Below are 14,065 nucleotides of genomic sequence, written 5' to 3'. Positions count from 1 at the left end.
TCTCCATCATCCCAGAGTGCAGGACACGGAATCATGGGCTCCAGTGACAGGAAGCCAGACTCCGGCTGAACATCAGGAGAAACCTCCTGACTGTAAGAGCAATACGACAATGGAACCAACTACCCAAGGAGGTGGTGGGCTCTCCCACACTGGCAGCATTCAAGATGAAGCTGGACAGCCACCTGTCAGGGATGCTCTGACTTGGATTCCTGCACTGAGTAGGGGGTTGGACTCAATGGCCTTGTAGGCCCTTTCCAACCCTACTATTCTATGATTCTGTGATCCTGTGATCCAGCAGGGCTCTTCTTTTGTTCTTATGGTCCTGTCCTGACAGCTGTCTGAGGGCGCCACATTCTGGGGTGCAGGGTTTGCTGCAGTTTACAGTTCACATCTGTCTTGTCTTGACTTGTCTTTGTCTTACAGGCCACCAGTGCACAGAAGTTCATAGAAGAGTTGGCTGATTGCCCCCCTGCTCGCCCCATAAGTTCTTTGGGCTTTTTTTAGTGTTCCAACTGACCACTTCAGAAAGCCCTGTGGATTGGAAAGGCAGCAGTGAGTGTTCCCACAGGCATCCAGAACGTCCTTTCTTATCAGAGACTGGGCCCTGTTGTATCCATGTTTCAGTTCCTTCCTTGCAGGAAAAGTTGCTCGGTGTGGTGTACTTATCAGAGCATCTATCATCATCTCCACTGCCCTCCACTTCTACTTCTTCAAGATCAGTTGTTTTCATCTTAGAGTAGGGGAAGGCCCTTCCCCCAAGCGTCATGTATAGGAGAAGTGCATTTTGCATGTGCAACACAGAGGGCCTTCTTTGTGGTGGCACACTCACTTTGGAATACCCTCCCAAGAGTGGAACACCTGACACTGTATTCCTTTCTGCACCAGGTTGAAACCTTTGTATTTGTGTAGTTTTGTCTTTTTAAAGCATTGGATTTTCAGATGATTTAATATTTTCTTTCTTCACAGTTTTCTTGTATTGTTGTTTAGTGTTTAATATTTTCTTAACATTGATTAATTCATATTTTTATGTACATTGCCCTGAAATCCAGGGTTTTTTGGGAGGGGTGCAGGATGAAGCTGCTGTTTCGAGATTATTACAATAAATAAATAACTGAGGAGGAGGGTGCTCAGGGGTGTGTGAGCAGAATCAAGGCAGGGGAGCTTTTTGCAACAGGCTGTGCCCTACTGTGACAACATATGCACGCCTGTTCCAGGTTTTTGCTCCACTCCTAGCGCATAATGCACACTGATCAAAACAGCCACATAGATGAATGGTATGGGTGCAGAGATTAAATTGCAGGAGAGGGAAGGAAGTATCATAGTGTGACAATGCAATCTTTTTTTGTGTGCGTGCCTTTCGTGACCTATCATGAAATGGAAACCGTGATGGACTCATCGGATGTGGTGCTCTGGATGAAGTCCATATATTAAAACAAATGGAAGAATGCTGGATTGCTAACACATTGCTGCTGTCCTGCAACCAAGATCGGGAGAAATTCAGATGGGGAGAATTTCTGAAGGGGTGTGTGAAATGTCCAGGTGACAGGGTGTGCCTTCCAGATAGGTTTAGGCTCCAGTTAGGGATGTTAGATTTTGTTTGTAAATCCGTTCTATCTGTGTTTTGTGCATTGTCAGGCATCTTTCATTCCATCATCTGCTCAGTGATGGAATCTGGGTGTGCAGTTTTTTTAACCAGAATTTTGTCCTACTTACTCTAATGTGCATTAATGCCGATGTCGTCCTGTGCACTTGCACAAACCCACTAATATGCATTAGTGTGAATGCTCCCCGCCACACCACCATGAAAAATGGGTCTGCGAGCCTGCGGAATCCACTGGTCGGATTCATAGAAAACTGAAATCATTTGAGTCCATTGTGGATTTTTCCGACATCCCAGCTCCAGCGCCTCCCGTTTCATAAGTGAAATGTTGCCTGTGCTTGTTCCTTCTGCAAAGGAAATGTCAGATACAAGGGTACAGTCGACTGGAAGGAACAACAAAGAGGGAAGAGGCTGCATTTATTAAGTCTGGGGAGCAGAAGTGAGAAAAGAAATGAGTAGACAGCGTGGGATGTGTGTGTGAGAGAGAGGGGGGAGAGAGAGAGAGAGAGAGAGAGAGGCAGACTTCATTGCTTTCCAGGGTTTCTCTGTGTCAGCACTCCTTTCCACACCCTTCCATTTTGGGAGAGGGAGGGGACTGAAATCTATGGGGAAACTGTGGGGTAGAAAGAAGGACTGAGACACCAGAAAGAAAAGGAGGAGGTATATTATCCACCCACCTATGAATCAATGAAAAAGCCAGGAATGCAGGCTGGTCCTTTTATTCTTATTTCTGAACAGAGGAACTCTTCGGGAAAGGCAGTGCTTATAGAAGCAAGGATTGCTAATGGGTGGCTCATGGGATGTGGATCAGTGAGGCCTGTGTTCAAATCCCTTGCCTCAGGCCTGACACTCACTGAGACACTTGTGACTCTCTCATAACCTAACCTACCTCATAGGGTTGCTGTGAGCATAAAATGGGATATCTCCACAGATGCTCCCTTTGTTCCTGGTTGGGATAAGATAGAAATAGACATGGCCTCATGGTGAACTGCAGGAATCCACCCACGTGGAGTCAGTGGTTAAAAGCGGGGGGGGGGGAATCCCATAAGGCCTTTATCCAAATTGTTTTGTAGCCCAGATAAAAGTAAGGGTAGGAGTAAATAAGTGTGTGTGTGTGTGTGTGTGTGTGTGTGTGAGGGATGGGAGAATGTTGCTTAAAGGACTGCTGCCTGCTGAGTTAAACACACAATCTCTGCTGGATTCTCAACCCCCTTGCTGGATTCTCAGCTCACTTGCTAATCTTTCACCAAGATGTATGTGGAGCGGGGAGGGCAACACTCAGAGGTTTCTGTAGGCTGCATTTTGGGGGAAAGAATTATCCTGCAGTTCTGTGCTAATAATAGAGTGGGAGGGAATATGTGGGAATGAGAGCTTTGGACAAAGAGCCTGAACATCCGCTGTGGCTGGAGAGGATTTCTCTGGCAGGCACCACCCACTGTCACTGCATGAAGAGGATACTTGGCTTTACCGGAACTGTCCAAAGATGGTGGTGGAGGCAGGGGGTGGCTCAGCCAGCCCCATGGAATTAGGGATGGGCAAACATGCAGTGCTTGAGTTGGCTGAGCTTCTCCAAATTCCTCCTCAGAACTAGGGATCATAGAATCATAGAATAGTAAGGTTGGAAGGGGCCTACAAGGCCATCAAGTCCAACCCCCTGCTCAATGCAGGAATCCAAGTCAGAGCATCCCTGACAAATGGCTGTCCAGCCTCGTCTTGAAGGCCTCCAGTGTGGGAGAGCCCACCACCTCCCAGGTAATTGGTTCCATTGTCATATTGCTCTGACACTCAGGACGTTTTTCCTGATGTTCAGCCGGAATCTGGCTTCCTGTAACTTGAGCCCATTATTCCGTGTCCTGCACTCTGGGATGATCAAGAAGAGATCCTGGCTTTCCTCGCTGTGACAACCTTTCAAATACTTGAAGAGTGCTATCATATCTCCCCTCAGTCTTCTCTTCTCAAGGCTAAACATGCCCAGTTCTTTCCGTCTCTCTTCATAGGGCTTTGTTTCCAGTCCCCTGATCATCTTTGTTGCCCTCCTCTGAACCCTCTCCAGTTTGTCTGCATCCTTCTTAAAGTGTGGTGCCCAGAACTGGACAGAGTACTCCAGCTGAGGCCTAACCAGTGCTGAGTAGAGGGGAACTAGTACTTCCCGGGATTTGGAAGCTATGCTTCTATGAATGCAGCCCAAAAGAGCATTTGCCTTTTTTGCAGCCACATCACATTGTTGGCTCATATTCAGCTTGTGATCAACAACAATTCCAAGATCCTTGATTCCAAGAATTTCTCCACGAATCTCCTGGAGGCCAAATGCCAACACATTCAGGCCCCGGAATTGGTGGGGAAATTCTCCGACACCCCCCGCCCCTCCCCCGGGATGGGACTTACCTCGTGTGAATGTCCCTCGCGGCGGCGGGTCCCAGCAGCGGTGCGGCGGTGGGGCGGTGGCAGCCGGCCTTCCGACCGGCTGCCGCCGCCACCATTTCCAAGTAAAGTAAAAAAAAAAAACGTGATAGGCTACGTAAAGATTTACGTAGCATATCACGGCTAGATTTTAAAAGTCAGCCATGATAGGCTACGTAAATCTTTACGTAGCCTATCATGGCCGACTTTGGGGGAAAAAAAACGCGTACACAAATGGCGGCGCCCATGGGTGCCGCCATTTGCGTTCCTTATTTGGGCACGGGTAGTCTACGTAAAGATTTACGTAGACTATGGCGAAAATAAGGGCAACGCAAATAGCGTTGCCCTTATTTTCGCCATAGTCTACGTAAATCTTTACGTAGACTACCCCTGTCCAAATAAGGAATGCAAATGGCGGCGCCCATGGGGCGCCGCCATTTGCGTACACGTTTTTTTTTTTTCCAAAGTCACCCGTGATAGGCTACGTGACGATTTACGTAGCCTATCACGGCTGACTTTGGAAATCTAGCTGTGATAGGCTATGTAAATCATCACGTAGTCTATCACGGGTGTGTGTGGTTTTTTTTAACTTTACTTTTTTATTTTGTAATGGCGGAGGTGGCAGCCGGTCAGGAGACCGGCCGCCGCCCCCGCCCCTGACGAAACGCCGCCAAAACACCACCGGGACCTGCCACCGAGAGGGACATTCGCTGAAGGTAAGTCCCATCCCAGGGGGGGGCAGGGGGCCGGCGGAGAATTTCCCCACCAATTTCGGGGGGGGCTGAATGTGTCGGCACTTGGCCTCCCGAAGATTCGTGGAGAAATTCTCCGCCATCCCTGGTGTGAATGCAACTTAAGGAAAGGGTGGATATTTCCAAGAATTGTGTTCCTGCTCATATGCACGATCAGCTTTGCAAACGGGATATGTTTGCATGATTTGCAAACAGGAATGAAATTCTCTTCTTTTTTAATCTATTTTATATTGTTTTTACAAATAAAATGAACACTACCAACAATATAATCAAAATCTTCCAACATTACAGTATTCTAAAAAAAGAAAAGAAAGGAAGGATAGCAAAAGAAGGAAGAGGGGGAAAAAGAAAAAAAAAATCAAACTTCAATAAAAACAAACCAAATATCCAAACAGACTTATAGCACAGAAATAGAAGCAAACAATCCATTTCCATTAGCCATAAATTATTACTATTCAGTTAACACATATTAATAAACATTAAAGGTTTAACCAGCAAGGAACAGCAACAACAATAATCCCATAGTGATATTAATAGTAATAATACTAATAATGAAATAATAATAAGTAATAATACAGGAATGAAATTCTCATACATCCCTAAATGCAATGACGGCTATGCCTCTGCTAACCTCAAAAGCTCACATCAGGAGTTGCTGGGGAGACAAGAAAGGGCTCTTGCACAGTGCTTCTAGAGACGAGTTAATATTTTTCAAAAGACATATTTCTGAGAAAGGTTCTCAGTTTTGTTTTGTTTTTTCCCTCCCCCAACCCATGGGGGGAATAAAGCTACATTGCAGAATGTTCTCCAAATATTCTCTCCCATTGCTTTGTGGCAGCTCAGCTGCTATTCCCCCACGAGACCCAGACACACACACACACACACACTCACAATCCCCTGGACTGACACTAGTCCTAGAGCACTGTGGAGGATGCAGTACAGTGGTCATGCTACTTACACACCACTTGCAGCAGTAGTTGGAGTGGGGGAGGAAAAAAGAAAGACACATTGCTAATGGTGAGCCCCACCCTTGAGAAAGTGTTGCAGAACTTCTCCTGCCATGGGAGAAATTCCATAAAATGGTCCCCACAGTTTCTCTGTCTACAAATACGGTGGAGAATTATGAGAAGCCATTGCATGCAAATCTAGCTTACTGACTCTACCACCTTCTGACTCCATTATCACCTCCTGACAATTATCAGTAAGTGCAGACTTTTCTTTGGCCTCTTATGCCACCATTGACAGCTGCCACCACTGAATTGGTTTGAACCAATTGTCCAGTTCTGGGCACTGCACTTTAAGAAGGATGCAGACAAGCTGGAGAGGGTTCAGAGCAGGGCAATGAAGATGATCAGGGGACTGGAAACAAAGCCCTTGGAGGAGAGACGGAAAGAACTGGGCATGTTTAGCCTTGAGAAGAGAAGACTGAGGGGAGATAGTATAGCAGTCTTCAAGTACATGAAAGGTTGTCACAGAGAGGAAGGCCAGGATCTCTTCTCGATCATGCCAGAGTGCAGGACATGGAATCATGGGCTCAAGTGACAGGAAGCCAGATTCCGGCTGAACATCAAGAAATACCTCCTGACTGTCAGAGCAATACGACAATGGAACCAATTCCCTAGGGTGGTGGCGGGCTCTCCCATACTGGAGGCATTCAAGACAAGGCTGGACAGCCACCTGTCAGGGGTGCTCTGACTTGGATTCCTGCATTGAGCAGGGGGTTGGACTCGATAGCCTTGTAGGCCCCTTCCAACCCTACTATTCTATGATTCTATGAACCCTATGTAAATTTGGCACAAATTTTATGCTGCAGGACTGATATGATTGTATTGTAGTCCCCCTGTGGCTCAATCTCAAGTTCTCTGTTAACATAGAAATGTGATAGCCACACAAAGGTTCATATGGAGTTTGCCACACTAATGCTTCCTCTGTTCCCAAGCCAGCCTCTGATGTTTATTCTATCTATCTATCTATCTATCTATCTATCTATCTATCTATCTATCTATCTATCATCATCATCATCTATCAATCAATCATCATCGCACTTTCCCACCCCAAATGCACCTCAAATAGTTTACAACAGTCATGACAAAAATCTAGCTAAATACATACACCCCCACCTCCCCACACACACACATTTCAATATAATTAAAAGCAGCAGATGCAATTTTAATATAGAATTAAAGGGCAACATGCAGTTTCAGCCCATCTACTCCCCATGCTCCTGTAAACAAATAAAAATAATAACTAATTTCCTGAATGTAAAAACTGAGTGGGTGTAATCCTGTCCCCCCCCCCATATGTTCGTTGTATGTCTGAAAATGGCTAATGAAGGTGTCCCTAGTGGAAATTTAATTATTACTTTCTAGCTCAGTATGATGTCTTGGTGGATTTTGCCTTAAATACCAATGATGCACATGCATATACTGTCTTTTCCCCAGCTTTATCCTCTGTCAGGTGATACTGGCCCTCCTCTCTTCCATGACATGGCTATTGCATCCAAGAACACCCAACTCAAAGCTGTGCAAGAACCTGAAAGTACTTGAAGCTCCCCAAATGAATTGCTGCTGCTCACGCTCCACGGTTGTTTAATTTGAAGGCTTAAGGGAAAAACAAGTCACCATAGCTGAGATCTTATCCTTTATATCTCATAACATCTCTGATGCTGTGGAGGAATGTTCACATTTTATCAGCAGCATGAATTTAAGTAAGGATCTGCTTTCTGTCTGAAGTGGTTTAAAATTAGTCCATGCAGAAAATCAGTGTACACAAGCAAGCTCTTATTCCTTTGTGTTCCTGACTATGCGATGACTTTTTGCTTAGGGGCATTTTGACACATTCTTGAGAGTATAAAATAAACATATATACATATATATATATATATATATATATATATATACATATATATATATGAGAGACAGAGAGAGAGACAGAGAGAGAGACAGAGAGAGTTATGAAGCCTTCATTTAAAACTGCTAGAATGATTCATATTGTTGGTGTTGCTCTTATCATGCATGTTAATATTATAGTACCCCTAGGTTATAATTAAACAGACAAAAGATATCAAATAAACAAGAGCGGTCTCTTTCTTTCCATCAACATATTACTCAGCCTCTGCAATGTCATCCTGTGTTTTTTGTATGTGTTTTTCAAAATTGAACCACCAGCACCATTGAAATGTGCAAGTGCTCCCCTACATTTGCAGCCTTGCCCAACCTTGGTTCCAAGATGTTGTTGGATTACAACCACCATTATCCTTAGCCAGCATGAACAATGGCTGTGGGCGAGGGCAGTTGTAGTCCAACATCATCTGGGGACCCAAGGTTGGGCAAGGCTGCTCTATAGCTTGCACAGCACACACACGTGTGTGCGTGTGTGTGTGTGTGTGTGTGTGGAGGGGGAAGATTTTAAGAACTAGGGGAGGGGTCTCTGTCTGTCTGTCTGTCTGTCTGTCTGTCTCTCTCTCTCTCTCTCTCTCACACACACACACACCTCCAATGAGCTATGGTCCATCCCCTATACTATACAATATAGATAATGGTAAGACAGAAAACAGATTATGTAATAGCTAAGAAATCAACTAAAGCATTGACCCAAACATTTGAAATGTTAGACAGAGAATACAAATCTGAAGTTGGAAAAGAATGCACAGAGAGCACAAGCATGTAAAACTCAAACAGATCCGAATACACAAAGGAATAAAAGAGGAGGTTTATAATGGTGTTGAGTTAAAATGGTGCAACACAAAAGAAATATTGCATTAAAGAGCAGCAGGATGAAGGTGTAGGATTGAGAAGACAATAAACAAGAAGGGTATGCATGGGAAGTGAAAGGGGGCGGCAAAACAAAATTTAAAGGAATTATGTTTATTGTGAAAGCCATGGTGGGAAAAGAAGGCTTAAAGAACAGTGTGACACAATGGAAGAATTAATTGGGGTGGGTTAGGGTATTTTTAGAAATATGATGTTTTTAATGTAGAATTTTATTGTTTCTATTATTGTACATCACCCAGAGTGGCTTGGTGACCAGCCAGATGGACGATTAATAAATTTAATAAATAAATAAATAAAAATAATTAATATAGGATGGGTTGATAAAGCCTATCAAATTGTGTCTATGGGGCGGGGGAGGTATCATGTACATGAATTGTAGACTCATTTGCCAACCGTCTATCCTTATGTAGCCACAACAGCCCTGTCCATAAACTAGGGAAGGTACAACAATGCTCAGGGGGACCCCAAGGTTTGCAAGTACAACACATTTTCTTTAGAAAGCAAAACAGCCTAATGAAGACTGAGCATGCTCAGTAGTCACAGATGGGTGACTGATGGAGGTCGGTGGGAGGTGGGGGGAATGACAAACTGAGGGGCATGGAAGAAAACATGGCTGATGATTGGTTGGAAGAATGAACAGGAGCACTCCATAATGCAACACTTTCAGGGCGGGGGGGAGAGATTGTCTTCCCTCATTTGCTTTAGACAGCATTCCCCTGACAATGATGCCAAAACATCTGGAAAGTACCAGCTTGGGGAAGGCACATAGATTATAGACACACACACACACACACACACACACACAGAGAGAGAGAGAGAGAGAGAGAGATAAGGGGGAGGGAGAGGGAGAGGGAGAGAGGGAGCAGGACAGGTACATCGATTAGATGCAAACAAGGATTTTAACACTGTTAACTAAATGCAAGGGTCTGCAGAAAGTTTGGAAGAATATTCAGAGAAGCTATCCTCCCTTTTCAGCCTTCAGCACAAGGCAGTGGAACTGTCCAGGAATGAATGAGAGGGCCAAACGCTGAGCTGGAGAGGAGCTGTCCAAAAGGTGGCCAGCTAGGTCCAGAACATTTCTGCTGCATGTTGCATCAGCAGGAGCTTCCAGGCAGCCTGGCTCCTCTACCTTCCTGGCGCACTCTTGGACGTACTCAAGCCGCATTGAGCACCATTTTCTTGGTGGAAAGGCAGGCTACAAATTGAATATATATATATATACACACACACACACACACACACACTGTGTATGTGTGTGTGTGTGTGTGTATAAATAAATAAATCTGGGCCTGATGCCGACTGTTCTTATGGTCAGAGTTCCTCCTCCTGAGTAGGAATCTCACACAGGATGCCTCATGTTGCCAAGGGAGGACTGTGTTTTTTGGATCATTGCCATCTCCATTCTGGAGGACCTGATAGTGATTAGTGGGGTCCAGTGTTAGCGTATGAGTTCATTGAGGACACAGTTGTTCTCCTAAACCTGCAGGGTTCCTGGTGGGATTTTGGCTGGTGGTATGGCTTCATGGATTCCCTCAGGATGCATGCTATTCCCCTGGTATTTGTTCATAGTAGGGCCCATAGTAGGGTTATTCTTGGATGATCCAGAGGCTGGCATGTCCTGACAGCTGTACATGATGCTCAGTCATGTAAAAGTAGGGATGTATGGATTTTGTAAAATCTGTTCCATCTGTGTTTTGCAGAACATCAGTTTTGCTTTTCGTTCCTTCATCTGCTCATTGGATGAATCAGATTCTTTCCAATTTCATTAATTTGCACAAATTTGAACTTGTGAAAATGTGCAAATCCCCCCCCCAAAAAAAAACCAAATCCTCCCAAAATGTGCATTTTCATGCTTAAGCTTAATGGGGAAATCCACATTTTCGGCCGGTGTTTTTTTGTTTTGTTTTAATTACTTATTTTTCTATGACTGAATTTGAGTAAAATTCTGGAAAGTAATAAAATTGGTCCACAAGTCTGTGGAATCCATGCAACTCGGGAAAAGCCAGTCCACTGTGGAAACTGCAGGTCAGATTCATAGAAATCTGAACTCATTTGATTCTGTTGCAGATTTCTTTGACATCCCTATGGGAAAGTAGCATTATAACTGAATATTTCCAGCATACTGATGATACCATATTCCAGAAATAATTCTAGATGATTCCCTGCTATGTTTTCATGTAGATTAGGGGTGTACAACCTTTTTAGCTCCAAGGACCAGATGTGATGCTGGCTCAGTGCTCACACACACACACACACCAGTGATTTGGACATGGATTACTGTTTCCTCACTGTCAGAAGTGGCAGGGACAGAGAAATCCATCTGAGGATCTCTAGTGGAGGTGGTAGAGAGTACAGGAGCAGGGAAATTAGAAGGGGGGATTTTATGGCAGTCAGAGCAAGTTGTGCAATGTAGATTTTGGAAGCATGGAAGACCCTGCAGAAAAATGCTCCCTGGGCAACAGCATGATATCGTTGAAATAACTATGTTTGCTCCTCCCCCTCCTCACAAAATGGCCACTATTATAATGAAGGAAGTGATCACATAATGTAAGGACCTTGGGGGGGTGTCGGGGAGACATGGTGTCTCTGTAACCCTCTGCGGGATCCCAGCGGTTGTTCTATGCAGCGTCAGGGTAGAGGGCTGGCTGGTGTTTCTCTTTCCCCAAAGCTGCCCGTTTACACTTTACTTTCCGCAATAGAAACAAATGGCACTCATTCACTGATATGGAAGAAAGTAAAAGAGTTTGGGAGACTCCTTTGGGTTGGCATTAAATATCAAGCCCGGGTTAATCAACATAGTCCCATCCTACAATCTATTCTGTTTCTTGGTGATGCAAGACTGTGACAAAACACTACAGCTGTCTGTGCACAAATGGCCTTTCAAAATCCCCCACCCTGTTTGTGGGCAGAGAAATCGGAGGGACAATTTCACCAGTTTCTTCAAGGGGAGGAGATATTCTCACACAGTTTCTCGGAAATGGAGCTCACCATCAACATCGGTTGTGGCATGGCTCCTTTCTCTTTTCCTCAGGATTTTTGGTTTTTTGTGTTGCCACTGCAAGTGGCAACAGCAGCAAATGTGTTGGCACTGCATGGTCACCATTTTGCATCCTTTACCATGCCCCATACCTAGTATCATCCAAGGGCTCTGTGTGTGTGTGTGTGTGTGTGTGTGTGTGCATGGAAGGGGGAAGGGGGAACCACAAAAATGGTGGAGAAAATTGGGTGGCGGCCAAGAGTCCAGTGAATGTGTGTTTTCTTTGCATTCTACATCTCCCTGTTGCTTTGCAGCCTCCCAGGCTGCCTGCGCTTCCTCATCCCAAAAAGGGCGGAATTACCTCATGATGTCTTCCCTTGGGTTTTAATTGAAGTGTGGAGAGCCGAGGAGGCTACAGACTGCCAGAAAGATGAGTGTAGAGTGAAAGATGGGTCACTCATGCACACTGCTTGGCCACATAATAAGTAAAGTAGGCACAGGAACACTGAACCCAACCCACGAGAATGTCTCCGAAATTTTATTTTCCTTTGAATTCCATTCCATTTCATTTTATGTCATTTCATTCCATTTATTACATTTCTATACTGCCTAATTGCCAAAGTTCTCTGGGTAGCTTACAAAGATTAAAAACCTTAAAAATACAATATTGTACATAGTATAAAAACCATTTATATAAAGACATATAAACAAACAACACACACACACACACACACTTTTAACAATCAACAATAATTGCTTTTCAAAAGCAATTTCTTTTCTGTCAAATTGAACATGAATGGTCAAAAATCTGGAAGCAGAACTTTTAGGCACAGCGTTGCATAGAGACTTTTAAACTGGCATACACACACGCGCGCATGCGTGCGCATGCACACCTTTTTTTTTTCAGGGTTGATTGAGTCCTGGTGCACAAACTAAGTTCCTCAGTTAGCTGTACCTCAATCTAAGGGTGGAATCCAGCACTGGAAGAGTGGACTTCCACTTGCCAGATGAGAATTTCTCCTCCTCTCCTCTCCTGTGCACCTTCCTGCGCCCTCCCAAAATCTGCTCCAGGGGGTCCCCCAATCCCTGCCCCAGTTCCTACATCACAGGAAAGAAGGGTATGTGGAAACTACAGTGGTGGTGGTGGTGGTGTGTGCGTGTGCGAGAGAGAGAGAGAGAGAGAGAGAAAGAGAGAGAGAGAAAGAGAGAGAGAATTGCTGGTAAAACACATTGAGGAAAAGGGTTGGCTCACCCGCCATTAGCACCCTACCCCACTAAAATGTTAAGATTACCATTCTATGCACACTTAACCGTGCACATTGAATACAGTGGAATTAATTCTTGAATAAAAATGCACAGGATAAGAATGTGTGTACTAAGGCTTAGGAACATTGGCTATTGCTTTCATAAGACCTCAGATGGACCAGAATGTGCAGATCAATGTAGACTGCATTCTGGAAAATGCATAAATTTAGCCTGATGTAACAAGGTCCTATTCTTCCACCCACCAGGTGCTCAGACCTGGATGTGGGTTCTTTTTCAATACGTTTCCGCTTTTCTCCTTATTTGGTGCATCCGGCACCCTGCACTGAAGTTGTTCTTTTCCCCTCTTCCTCTCCAAATGGTTTTTGCAGATTGCTTGTGCTGTTCCAAAGAGCTAAAATTATCTCAATTAAGTCTTTCCTCCTCCTTCCTTTGTTGATTCTTTTTGCTTTCTGGAACTCTCCTTCCTTCCGGGTGGCTGGAAGGCGGCTCAGTGTAAAGAATTGTTCAGCAGAATAAGCAGCTCTTTGGGAGGGAACACAGTACGTGGGAGAGAAGACGCAGGATGCAAAAGGAACCCAACACCTACTGACCCACAAGAGCTGAATGCAGGTTAGTCCCTGTCACCGCCTCCCTTCTCTGTGGCACTTACTTGACCCATGAGGAATGGACAGCATTTCATGGTCTATACTGCCATACCTTGGCTCAACTGTCAGTATTAATCATTACTATTAATACAATGTTTGTAATTCATTTATACAATTCCATCAATGTTCATGGAACTTCATAGAGCAGATGTCCCCAACCTGGTGCTCTCCAGATTGGTTGGACTACAACTCCCATCATCCCCAGCCAAGAAAAGCACACCCCACCCACAATATGTTCACCCCCAAATTATTCTCTGTTAAAAACTATTTCAGAAGCAACCCCTCCCCCATTAAACTGAATGGGAATGGTCAAAAACACATGCAGAAGACATTTTCAGCACACCACTCACAATTTATAGGATGCCATCAAAATCTGGGGCACCTTACAGCAGGGCTGAGCAACCTCAGGTATAGGGGGCAAATCCAGTCCTTTCTGGGGCCCTAATCTGGTTCTGTGGAGTTCCCCACATGGCCCACCCTCATTCCCCCTAAACACCAATTGTTTCGTGGTTTTCTGGCTTTTGCGCAGGTTTTTCTCCCATTCTGAAACATTGAGATGCTTCCCCCTAAGGCTGAGTTACTCACAGTCAGTAAGAGCTTTAAACTAAAATAGGCTGGTAATTGGGGGGATTTTTGGCCCCACCCCTTTTGCC

The 14,065-nt window shown here is 44.7% G+C and overlaps 1 long non-coding RNA gene across 1 annotated transcript in view; it reads left to right on the top strand.

Moving 5' to 3' along the window:
* The window catches only part of LOC146346523 (uncharacterized), a 41,629-nt gene extending 39,767 nt beyond the window's left edge, over window positions 1-1,862 (top strand). Inside the window, exon 3 of the long non-coding RNA XR_014789812.1 lies at window positions 424-1,862. This is a non-coding gene — a long non-coding RNA (uncharacterized LOC146346523). The remainder of the gene's footprint in view (window positions 1-423) is intronic.
* Window positions 1,863-14,065: the final 12,203 nt, after the last annotated feature.

Source organism: Heloderma suspectum, chromosome 4 (assembly GCF_057233095.1).
Source record: "Heloderma suspectum isolate Gila_16-S chromosome 4, 16-S_ref, whole genome shotgun sequence".
Taxonomy (NCBI): domain Eukaryota; kingdom Metazoa; phylum Chordata; class Lepidosauria; order Squamata; family Helodermatidae; genus Heloderma; species Heloderma suspectum.
The sequence above is the reverse complement of the archived record's forward strand: the minus strand, read 5'-3'. Positions and strand labels throughout refer to the sequence as shown.